This window comes from Culex pipiens, chromosome 2 (genome assembly GCF_016801865.2).
Source record: "Culex pipiens pallens isolate TS chromosome 2, TS_CPP_V2, whole genome shotgun sequence".
Classification (NCBI taxonomy): domain Eukaryota; kingdom Metazoa; phylum Arthropoda; class Insecta; order Diptera; family Culicidae; genus Culex; species Culex pipiens.
In genome coordinates this window covers 75,763,513-75,776,598 of record NC_068938.1, presented here as the reverse complement: position 1 = coordinate 75,776,598, position 13,086 = coordinate 75,763,513, and the positions used below count along the sequence as shown (strand labels likewise).

Below are 13,086 nucleotides of genomic sequence, written 5' to 3'. Positions count from 1 at the left end.
GTTTTTGATTTTTATTTCCTTCAAATAGTTTTTAACGTCGATGAAAGTTATTGTAAAGTGTGGCAATCGCATAAGCGAATCGAATGATGTATAAATCATAGGGGCTGAGTTAATTTTTCATGTTTTTTCCTCAAATTTACCAAAAAGATCTTTTGAAAAATTGATTTTAATAAGATTTATTTGATTGATAATGCTCCTTATGTGTGTATTATTGATAGAACAAACTATAATAGTCATATTACAGCATAATTACAATAATTTTCTCAAAAAAATTGCTAGTTATTCGAATTTTTCCAAAAATTTCCAAAAAATCACCAAAATGCATTTTTGAGGTCAATATTTTGGTCAATTGGGAAGAAAAGTAAAGTTTAAACACTTTTACATAATATTTCATCATTACTTTTAACTTTTGCAACATTTAACTCAAGTTATCCAAAATATCGATCATCTTTTTAGAAAAATCGTTTAAATAAAATACCAGTCACAATTAATCACTACAAATCACCACGCATTATGATCGTTAGCGAAATTGCCACACTTTGCAATACCCCACTTTTCTGAAAATGCTTGATTTTTCATTATAAACGCGATTTTTCCCTAAAAACTGCTCAAACTGTATGGGGGCTGTCATTCCGAACACCGCTGGAACAACAGCGAACCTAGCGGAAAAAACGTCGTCGAATTCTTCAATTGCTCACGAAGAAGAGTGGGCTATTTTAAAAAGGATGAAGAAGAAATTCTCCGCTAGACGGTGCGTTGCCAGCAAATATCACGCATACCAAGACAAAAACGAAATCGTATGAATCGTTATGCCGTGGTGTGGGTAATTTTAGAACGTCCAATGCTCAATCATTTGAACATCAGATGGGTTAGGCCGGTTGAGCATTCAACGTTCACCGGAATTTCTTTGCGTGTGGGCTGCCTCCACTCGTTCTACTCGGGGTGGATTTTTGGAAGTTGTAACTCTGCAAAACATGAAAAGCAGAGATACACCCCACTAGAGAAAGGAAAAAGGCTGTTTTCAGCTTTGACAGCTCCTAGACTACCCCACTCGAAAGATGGGAGGGGGGATTTGCTTTTCGTTACACCATTTTACACAGGCATATTCAAAGTTTCACACATACATTCTCACACTGACGTAGGGAAATGTCGCACCGAAACTATTGGAAGCTTGCAGTGAGGATAAGATTTAACGGCATGCAAGCCATTCAATTAAGATTTATGTGATTTGAGTGATAAAATGGCATACATTTACGTATAAGTGTGATAGAAAAAAAAAAAAAAAAAAAAAAAAAACGTTTTCATAACATTTTTTAAAGCGTAAGTTAAACATTAATTTCTTGTTTTCATCTCAATATAACGATGCAATGAGATTTTTTAAACTTTTTTTTTTATTTTCTGTGTCATGTTTCCTTTGCATCATTTGTGTTTCTTTACAAGGCTCCTTACATTTTCGTGGGCAAGTCATACGAAAGGACCATGGGACTGTTCGAAAATCTGAATTTTCTATTCGATGTGGTGTCTTTTGCGGGCTTAGAAAATCTGTATTATCTGTAAATCACAATTTTTGCCCCCTCCCCTCCCCATCCACAAACGTTTCGAAAAAATCAGGGGACTACAAAACATTCTTCCAAAAACAAGCAAAAAAAAAAAAGCAATGTCGAACCCTCGCCCCATAGCAACTTAGGGATAGTCAGCCAAAGCCACTAACCAACGCGTCACGAGGCCCTCAAAAACCAGCAAATTTCAATGAAATTTAAGAGCAATTAGCTAAAAAAATGAATTTCTTTGCGTTTATAATCTTTTTTTAACATGTTTGAGTTAATATGAAAAAAGTTTGAGTTATAAGGAATTTTTAAAGTACAGTACCGTAAAAAGAAAAATTTTGATATTCTGGATTTTTATTTCATACTTTTTTTGAAATAATGGCCATGTACAAATTTAATTTGCAATAGAAAATGACCTAAATTGTTAAAAACAAACTATTTCGATTTTTCTATTTTTCAGACTTATGTTTTTTTTTTCTTTTCAAGAGTATTAATTTTTTGAAAAAAAAAGTTATATCTTCGAAACTGATGGTAAAATTTTCTATGTGGAAAAAAAAACTGTTGTAAAATATTACTTTTTTCGATAAAAATATTTTTTTTATAAATCCTAACACTTAACAAACTATTTAGAACAAACAAAACCATAATTTTAGAAAAATATCAAAACCCTACCAAACACACCCACCATTTTTTTGGAAATGTGAATAGAACACCATCAAACCTGCTTGGAATCCTTAAATATGCTGCATGAGTTTTATCGACAATCGAAAAATCCATCAACCAGAGCTTTTGCACCCAGATTTTTGTTACAGATTTATATTCTACTCTAATTTAAACTACTCAAATTTTCATATATTTTAACTGTTTTACTAGTTTTTTTTACAAGACTTAATTTTTCACAAAATGCAATTGAGGAAATTTTTCTTTTTTTTTTTATTTGCAATATGGGTATCAAACGATTTAAAATTACATTTGCATTATTCCTGTTTTAGAGTTTTGAGAAAAACATATTTAAAATTTCTAGATAATATTTTGTATTTTATTTTATTTATCTTTTATTTTTAAAGTATCGTATTTCAAAATTTTGGTACCCTAACATGTATAGGTCACCGCTGAAATTTTCATGTTATCGCAGTTTTCCCCGTTTTCGTCATTTTCCCATTTTTGCGCGTGGTGCGTCGAAAAACCCAATTTTTATTTTCAAAAAATCGTACCTCAGATTATTGAAAACATAACTTCACAGTTTTTTGATATATTATATAAATTTTTCCGAGCTAAACTAATCACCTTTTTTTGCGTCTAAGACAACTAAAATCGAATAAAATGGCGCGGAGATATGATTTTTTGAAAAAAAGTGTTTTTTGCGAAAATCGACGAAAATGGCAATTTTTCGGACCACCCTAACACGGCGTAGGTCACCCTAATGGCAAAACAAAAAAATACGAGTCTTATTATTTCGGCCAAGGAACCTCCAGAAAAATTTTGATCCCAATCAGAGAACTTTTTTTTCGAATCATGCTGTTTTCGTGGGGAACTGCTAAATAATAATATTCCTTTATTATTATTGTTTTAAATACTAAAAATAAAAATAAAATTGAAAAATACTCAAATTTCAATAATTTTATAATAAGGACCGAGTAGCTCAAACATGAAAAGTTAATTGAAGAATGAGATTTCTTATATCGATTTAGGCGAATTTTCACATAGTTTGAAACATAAGCAGTTTTGGAATAGTTTTGTTCTGGTTTCAAAATGAGCTGCTATTTCTTTTTTAGTAATTTCATGATTTTGTTCATTTTTTTCAAAACGAGCAGGCCTCGAAAAAAATATAAAAATGAAGAATTTTCTTGAGATTTTGGCTTCTTGGAATCATGAACTTTTCTGTTATTTTCGTCTGATTTTGTAAAGATTTTTGTTTGTTTTGGTTTTTTATTGAAACAAATTCATTAGAAATAAGCTGAGCAGCAGCATTATTCAGCATTCATTATTTTTTTGACCTCTTTTAAGCATTAATAGAGTTTAAACAAAGTTGAGTTGCCTAATCATATTTTTAACCGTTTTTGTTTTTATCAAAAAATAAAACTGTGAGTGATACAGAGACAGTTAACAAATATTATTAAACCATTATTTTTTGTTAGTTTTGGCATTTCATTGGCATTTCATTCAATATGAGGTATTGAAAAACATTGATAAAAAATAGTTAATAATTTAATTGGTAAGGGGGGAGAGGGGAGGGGAATGAAGTTCTAGACAACTAGGCAAGGGGAAAATGGATCAAAAAAGGTTGAGAAACACTGTTATTGTGTAAATTTCATATAAAATTTTGCTACGTATTGCAAACTTGGAAATTTTTTGTACTTTTTAAAGAAATGGTATTTTGTGATAATTTTTGTATTTTACAAAAAAAAACTACTCGACAATAACATTTGAGAAGGGTGTAAGTTTCTTATATCGTTGTACCTCGCAATTTAAAGATACATTGCTGAATATCGTATCAAAAAGTGGTCAGAGACAAACTTGTTACGAGCTTTCTAAAGAAAAATACACTTAAAGAAAAATGCAAGCCACTTCGACGAGATTTTTCGGATGTTTAACATGTTTCACGAAAAATGCAGGAATATCCAAATTTCTTCTAAAAAAACATTAATCATTTTTTAAACCTATTCTTAACGATGTTCTAAAGTCAACATTTGCAAAAACCGAAAGTGGGGATCGATTCTTCAGGCAATTTTTCATAAAAGTCTCCATATTGGTCATTGTACTATGTCTTTCGTTTCCATTTCGTAGAAGTTTTGATCGATAAGCAAAAAACTATTATTGCAAGTGATTGTTAGGATCTTTTAGTATTTGACCAGCGCGTATTTTTTTTTTTTTGCTTGCGTAACCAACTGGAAAAATAAAATAAAAATCAAAGATTTTAGTTAAATAGTGATAAAGGAGATGCTTTTTTTTTAAATTCTAATTATTTTAATTGCAGTTGACAAATTAAAAATGCTTTAACACAATCTCATAAAATATGAAGCGATTTGCAATCTGATGATAGTATTAGTTTATATCCCTCAAAACATCTAAATTGCGGTGTCACGTTCCAATTCTAATTTGTCACCAAATCCACGATTCACAACCCCACCATCATGTCCTCTCTCCTCACCTTTTCCAGGATTATTAATTCCCCCCTCCCCCGCTGCCACGCGGCGCGCAAATCATTGCCAGAGGGGCCCCATTAGCCCAATAAGTCATCCGTGATGGAGTGCCACACATTTAACTTTCAATTGAATCCACCTCTGGTAGTGCTGTCGACGTGGCGGTCCCGGGGCTTTTGCCGGCCTTGCTGACAGCCACACCGTTAACCGATGACATGCCCACTCAACCCACGTGTCAACTGTTTACCGAGCGTGTCACCACAGATTAAACATCTCTCCTCCTCGCCAAAGCCGTGTATTATTTCAATTTGCCACCCCCCACACCCACCCCCTCCTGAGTTTGACAAAGACGCCATCATTAATGAGGGTCCTTTCTCTCTGTCTTCCTCTCTCTCTCTCTCGTGTGAAAGTGGGTGGTGGCTGTGAAATTATCCATCACCACACGTGGCGTGGGTGGGTGGTCTAGTGCGCGTTAGTTCTGACACCCTCAACCCACCCCACCTCCCCTTCTAAAGAACACCTACTTTCTGCCACTTTCCGCCGTGAGTCGTGGGGGCAACAAACATACACACTTAAATGCAAACACACGTACTCACCCACACCCACACATTGGGGACGACGACGTGCAAACAATGGACGCCTGTTAAAGTGATAATAACATCGACTTGTGCGGAGCGGGCCACGTGGTACACTGGATAGTGGGAGAGTTGGGGATGAGTTTGGAGAAAACTATTGGGTTTGAAAATCGTTTTTCAAATTCTGCTTGAATTATAAAATTGTATAATATAATAAATTTAAGATTAATTATTTAATGGGTTTACAGGGCAAACTCCAAGACATTTAACTTTTTCAAATTCCGATTCCCGGCATTTTTTTTTTCGAAGAGCATAACCCAATATGCTTATTACGACCTTGAACAATTTATTTCAGAGTTTAAAAACATTAAATTTAAAACATAGTTAACAGTTTGGTGCCGATTGGACCACCCCTTATTCTTTGACGATTTCCTAAAAAAAAACTTATCATTCTTTAACTCGTAACTTTCCAATTACTAGACCAAAGATTTTCTTCTGGTTGAATTTTATAGGAATTTGTCCAAAGAATTCATTAAAATAAAATATCAACCCTCAAATGTATTCCAATATGGTTTCTTTGCAGTTTATGATTTTAAACATGAATTTCACACAATCCTTAATTTTATATTTTTATTATTTGATCACCATCGTGTTCCCCGGACAATTTTACATAATAATCAAACTCAAACCAAAGCATTGCCGAGAAACAGCCCTTCAAAAATAAAAAAATGTGAATTTCCTATACAAAAATAAGCACGAGGCCTACTTTCAGGGGTTTGCAATTCAATGCACTGGTACATGGCGCAACCAGTTATGCATTTCGATAGATAAACGTTCTCTCCAAGTTTGGTCCAAATCGGTAGATGTTGAGTCCAATGGTGTACCCAGTTGGCCTGAAATGACCCAAATACAAGTAAGTTTCAAGAAAAAAATAGTACATAACAACACGTTCAACAATTTATATTATTGGAGACATTATTTTAAAATTATCGATCGATTATTTTAATTTAAAGTCAGCCTTTTTCTTAATTAAATCGTACAGTTTCGCTTTTTTCAACATAAATTCCTAAAGTTTTGAATGCTTATTTAAAAAAATGATATATGAATTAATAATTTATTTTGTTTTTGCTAATTCAAATCAAAATCAAACATTTTAACTATCACCACAAATTTAAAACGATGGTTTTCCATTTTCAAAACAAAAAAAAAAAAAAACTAAAAATTCAAGTTTATTTAAATTAAAGTTTGATGGGTTGATGATCAAGATTTTTTCAAAATTTCAAAGGTAATAACACAATTTTTGAAAACACTCGAAATTTTCACAAAACTTAATATTTAAAAAAATACTGGAATTTCAAAAAAAAAATCACAAAAACTGAAATTTTTAGTGTTTTTTTCAAAAGAACGCAGTCTTGTGAAAAAAAGATGGTTAAAAAACATCTTTCGAAATGATTAAACAATTCTCAATCATAAAATTTCAATGAAAAAAATATTTTTAAAAGACGTAGTTTTGTGAAAATTTTGAGTGTCTCAAAAAAAATATTATTACTATAAAAATTTATGAAAAATGTCCGATCATTTAATACCCATTTTGTAAAAAAACTGAAATTTTGTGTATATTTTTTTTCGGGAATATGTACTTTTGTGAAAAAAATCTGTATTTCACGAAAAAATACTGTTACTTTCGAAAGGTTGAAAAAAAATCTGAAAATTTGATATCCATATTGTAAAATAATTAAATTTTTAGAATATTTTCGAAAAAAAAGTATTTTGAGAGTTTTTTTAGTATTTTAAAAAAAAAGTGTTTTATTTCCAAATGTATGAAAAAAATCCCCGTCATTTGAAACCCATATTGTAAAAAACTGAAATTTTTAGCATTTGTAAAATTTTTGAGAATTTTCAAAAAAAATATTTTATTTTGGAATATATGAAAAAATCCCGATCATTTGATACCCATATTGAAAAAAAATGTTTAGCATTTGTGAACATGATGAGTATTCCCAAAAAATCTGTTTTATTTTCAAATATATGGAAAAATTTCGATCATTTGAAATCCATATTGTAAAAAACAAAACATTTCGTACTTCTTTTTCGAAAATACTCAGTTTTTTTTAGTATTTTCAAAAATGTCTGTTATAACTCTCGAAATGTATGAAAAAATTCGATCATTTGACACGCATATTCCAAAAACAAAAATTTGAAGTATTTTTTCGAGATACATTGCGTTTCAAAATACAGGAAAAGTAATGATATATAAAGCAGTTTACGATACTTTTTGTTTGAAAAATCGGGCTTGAAAATTGAAATTTAGTTTTTTGTCAAAAGGGTCAAAACCTTTAAGGAAAAGCCTAATCGAATCTAAATTAGCCTCAATCTCAAAAAAAAAAAAAAAAAAAACAATCCAATTTTGAATCTTCAACCCTGATTTAACTTGTTTTATGTGACTTTGCAAATGTCGTCAAAAAATTATTTTTCTGTGGTGAATTTTGGACAATAATTTGATACTCTTTGTTACGACTTAAAACTAAACGGGTTTGAAGTTTTATCTGAAAAAACCAGAAAAATCTAAAAAATTAGGCAAATGATAATGATTGAAGGTTGTAGAACAGGCCTTAAACTACCAATTAATCTTAAAAACTTTAAAAAAGTAACTGCGCGCGGGAAAAATTAAATCAAATTTAAAAAATGTATGTCCTTTAAGTGGATAATAATGCTGCAAACTTGATAATAACAATGCCAATAATTAAATTTAAACAAATTCTTTAATATTTCAAACACTGAATTATAATCTCTATTAAACTTATTTCCCAGTTTGCACGTGCTTTCACGCCTTCACGCTTCACGGCAACACAAAAACGACGACGACGATGTGACATTTTCCAGCTCGACAGCCTTTTTGCTAAAATTGTTATTGTTTTTGTTGTTGTTGTTGTGGTGTGCGTGCGTGCGTGCGTCTATGCATACAAGTACGATGTTCACGGCCAGTCACGGTCATGCTGCACGTTTGTTCTGCTTTGTTTTTGTTTGTACATGTGTGTGTGTGATTGCGTGTGCTACACACTAAATTTATTATGTGTGATATGCTCAGTTATAAATATTTCCATTATTAATTATGCCTGGCTCGTCTCTCTCTAAGCACACACTTTTGTATTTGCATACAAAAGCATAACCAGCCAGGTGCAGCACCCACGTGGACAAAATCCTTTCGGCACACGGGTCCTGCCTCACAGTCGTTTGGCAGCTTTAGGGACGGGATTTTTTCCCTCCGTGTGTCGTCCTCTCTTTAAAACCCGGCATACATTATTAATGGTTCCATTCAGCGTGCCAGTGATGGCATCGCTATAAATTTCATGAAATTTTTGTGTTTGGATTTCGGTGTGTGTGTGACATGCACTCTAATCCGGCTGTCAAACGGAATGCATGCGAAATTCATTTCCATTCAGGGGCTCTGTGTAATGCTTCTGTGGTTACCGGGGAAAATTCCCAGAACAGAGCGATTTGACATGATTGCACTTTTTATGCGTTTCATATTTTGTTTTATTAGGAATTAAGTTGATAGCGAAGTACAAACAAAATTTAATGAAAAGGTATTTAATTTTTTTTGAAAAGGAAATACATCAAAATGTAAGTGAAGTAAATTCACCAGTTAAATTTCTTCCAACAAATTCCCTTCAAATAATTTCCTTTTCAAAAAATTGTTTCAATCTTCTCACATTTCAAAACCTGTTATGACTTTCGCAAAAGCAACGACATTCAATTTATCATTCCCCGTTTAAAGCCAATTAACGGCCATTGGTGCCATTCTGCATCTGACAAGGTAAACAAGTTGGTTGTTTTGCGCCATTTATTTAGGAAAAAAGAAGTTCTCCTAAAATGGAACTTTCAAGTTTAGACGGCAAATGAAGACAAACGGACTTTCGGCGGGAAAACAAATCCCCCTCGGGAGACTCGTTCGTGTCTGCCTTATAGCTGTTCTGCATGTGCGAACATTCAGGCGTCTTTCTAAGCAAAATCACATGGTGGCTGGATTAGGGGAGAGATGCAAATTTTGGAATAATTTGAAAATGTTTAAATATCCACTATTACTTGCAGAAAAAACATGATATTTATTCAAACAAAAAAAAAATATTACGAAGAAAAGGTAAATAAGCCTTAAACCCCCTTATTAAAACCACCTTTGTAATTGTGATGAATTGCAAAGGCTTCCTTTTAGTATATTTGATCGCGCCCCAAAAAAATTGTTTCAAAAAGCTTTGTAAAAGCCAGTTTTAAAGAAGTCGAAAATGAAGGTTTTATCAACCAAATAATGGTTCTTATCAGAAATTTAACCCATTTTTGAATCTACAAGAATTTTGTAACTATGGAAGTAGGGGAAATGTACCCATTTTAATCAGTCTAAGCCGTTCGACCAATTCTCATCACTTTAGCCGTTTTCCGCTATAAAATTAACATTTTCAGATGTATCAACAATGAAGAGTTGCTTGCTCACTTTTATTTGAGCTGTAATTCAGAATCAAAGTGCTGATAGGCCGATAGTAGAAATAGGCTGAAAAAGAGTATAGTTACCCTACTTCACCAAACTTTATTATTTATAAAGGAGACATGTACGTGAAGGTGGATCTAGTAATCTGATTTCAGAAGTTTTTTAATGTGATTTAAAAGTTTTTTAGTGAGAAATTTATGTATAGTTTTCGATCATTGTAATATTAATTTAAAAACTTCATAATAAATGTTTATAAGGTTTTGTTAAGTCCATGGTTAAGTATAATCGAGACTTTAAAAAAAATCAACTTGTTGCTGAACGGAGTGAAACAAAACAGTTTGTCAAACAATTTGGTTATTCAGTAATTGTACTTGAGTATTTATGTAAGGTTTTGAATTTAAATTTCATATAGTTTTTTTTTCAGAAATTTAAGATTATCTATCTATCTAAATATATAAAAAAAATTCGACGGTTTTGTTCGAACGCGAATCAGTTCAATACGGAGCGTCGAATCGAGGTGCTCTTTGTTGCGTTGGGTTCGTATAAGTCCAAGGAAGGTTCTTACGCCAAAAAGTGACAACTTTGGCCACTCTGGAACCGATTCCGAAAAATCTGCAGATTGTAGGGGAAAAGTTATGTAAAATCAAATTTTGATCATAGGAGGCTGAATAAGCAAACAAGCTAAAACGTCAAGAATCGAAAAAAAGACAAGACGAAGTTTGTCGGGTTAGGCTTGTAAGATATAATTTTTCAATTTTGAAACAATTTGAGGCAAATGGATTGATTTAAACAAATATTCTTCCCATTTTAAAATGTCACAAAAAAAAAAACAAACAAATCCAAAATTTAATTTAAATGAGATGTAAACATTTAACAAGCCAATTTACTCCCTATTGAATTTATTGCGGATAAAATAACTTGATCATCTCATTTAAAAAAAAATCAGTCGACATCCAATAATATTTTTTGCTAATTTGTTAAATCATATAAAACTTATTTCCGTAGGTCATGTACAAATTTGTTGAAATTACGTAAATAAAAAAAAATGGTGATAACTTTGAGAACGTCTTTGGAATATAATATATAGTAACAAAGATTATAATCTCGCGATTGATTTTTGAAATCTAAACGAAATATTTGTATAAAAAATCTACTTTTAGCCTAACTTTGGTACAACAATTTGTATAGATGCAAAATTGAATAGGTTTTTTTTTGAAAAAAATATGTGTGGTATGGTGCCAGTATTTCTAAAGGAATTTTACTAATTTACCACATTTGAATGAATCTAATTACAATTAAGTATCAATGAAACAATAATGCTTTACGAAACCACAAACACATAATTATTTCTTAAGCTTTTTTGAGCACAAAACTGTCGTGTTTTGATTTCTGTAGGATTCTTAATGCATAGTACACAGATACCCGAAAAATATCTAAATTACAATTGGTGAACAGTTTTTTTTCAAATGTAATTTTACACTTTCTAAATTGGCAAATTAGGGATTTGTTTAATGGAATTTCAATATGGCTTTTTTAATGAATAGAACAAACTTCATAATGTAACCGACCAACCAAATTTGTCCGCATTCAAAAGTAAGCATCAAAATTTCGGTCTTTAATTTTGTTCAAAATATATAGACTGGTCCAAATGGTTTAACTCCCAAGTGTGTATATGAAAAATTAGTGCAGTTCATTCCTTAAACATAATAAATGCAATTTTTGGAGTAGAAAAGTGTATTTTTTTTACTAGATTCATATTGATTTGCTTCAATATTTTGAAAATAAAATTTTCCGGGAATCGAAAGGTTCAAACATGGTTGATTTCCTTGAACCCTAAAAAAACTTTAAAAGTGCTTTAAAAGTGTTCATTTTTAACTAAGTTTAACAAAATCTAATCTTCTCCAAGTTTGAAAAATTATGATTCTTTTATCTTAGACGTTCTCAGAAATTCATAAAATATAATAATTGAAACTTTGGATACAGATGCGAATATTTGAATATTGGCAATTTATCAACTGCGTTGAATGATTGTCATACCCGTTTATTCTGCATTTCAAAAAATCATAGAAAAACTTCAAATAATTAAAATTTTTAGCCTTAATTGAACGCTTTTTCTTTCTTAAAAAAAAAACAAAAGAAAATGAGATTATCGCAATTTTTTATTGCAATTGTAAATTGTACAAAATTAAACAAAATAAATTATAAAATACAAGATAAAAAAAACAAATCTATCAAACGTCCAAAATCTACACTGCTCCCCTATCGAATCCTCCCAAGCTTCTCACCGCCATGCAGCGACAATTCCCCTCTGGAGGGAGATAATTTAATCGGCAATGAACAAGTTTGCTATTAAATCGTGCGATTGCTCCGAAAATTAGCGTGGAAAGAAACGAAGGGAGACCAGCCAGACAAGAGAAGAAAAAAAAAGCTCCTCCTCTTTGGGGACGCAGCTTGGCAAATACCAAGACGACCGAACGGACGACGACTGCTGGAACGGCGCAAAGTGACAAAGTCCTCTTCCTTCGAGAAACACTTTCTAAATCTTTGGCTCCTCTGCCATCGAGAGCTGGGTCCTTGCGCGGTGGCTCCTTGGAGGCTGAACTCAGCGCCTTTTTCAAAGGGGAGAGGGGAAAGATGAGGGAAAAGACTCGCGAAAAGTTTTTCCCATTCTCCGATTATGCTAATTTTTAGCGCAGCAGCAGCAGTGAAGACATGTGGAAAGAGGGGGTGGAGGTGGGGTAACCCCCCATAGGAGGAGAAAAGGGAAATCAATTCGTACACACTCAAACAAACCAAGGCTTATGCTTTGGTGGTGTGGTGGTGGTGAATAAATTGTGATTTGTTTTAAGAAAACGGCACAGAATTTAGTGGATTTTAGCAATGCATTCAAATTTCAATCAAAAAGCTTCTGATATCTTTAAGAATAAATGCTGGTTAATCGACCAATTATCCAAATGATTTAAAAAAAATAAGGAACAGAATTTCCATAAAAATGAAAAAAAGCCTAACTTTTGGTTTTAGAATCATTTTTTATAAATGATTAATCAAGTGTTTGTTAAATACATTAAAAATTAAGCAGCTTTCTCGTGAACAAGCAAAATATTTTGAAAATTTGGTTAGGGTTTTTTTGTCATTCCACTGGTAACTTCAAGCGAAATTTTGGTTTAAAATATGTTGTGCAACTTGGTCTTGCATAAAACATTTTAAAGAATGTTTTATTTTCGATAATATATTAATATTGGATAATATATCATGTATTAAATCACCAAATTTGCGATCATTATAGCTTTAGCGCATGATTTAATTTGGCTGTGTTGCCAAATTTTCATAAACATAAG

At 32.0% G+C, this 13,086-nt stretch overlaps 1 protein-coding gene across 1 annotated transcript in view; it reads right to left on the bottom strand.

The window, feature by feature from the left end:
* Nucleotides 1-13,086, bottom strand: part of LOC120425208 (protein madd-4) — a 475,137-nt gene that overhangs the window by 217,838 nt on the left and 244,213 nt on the right. The window lies entirely within an intron of this gene.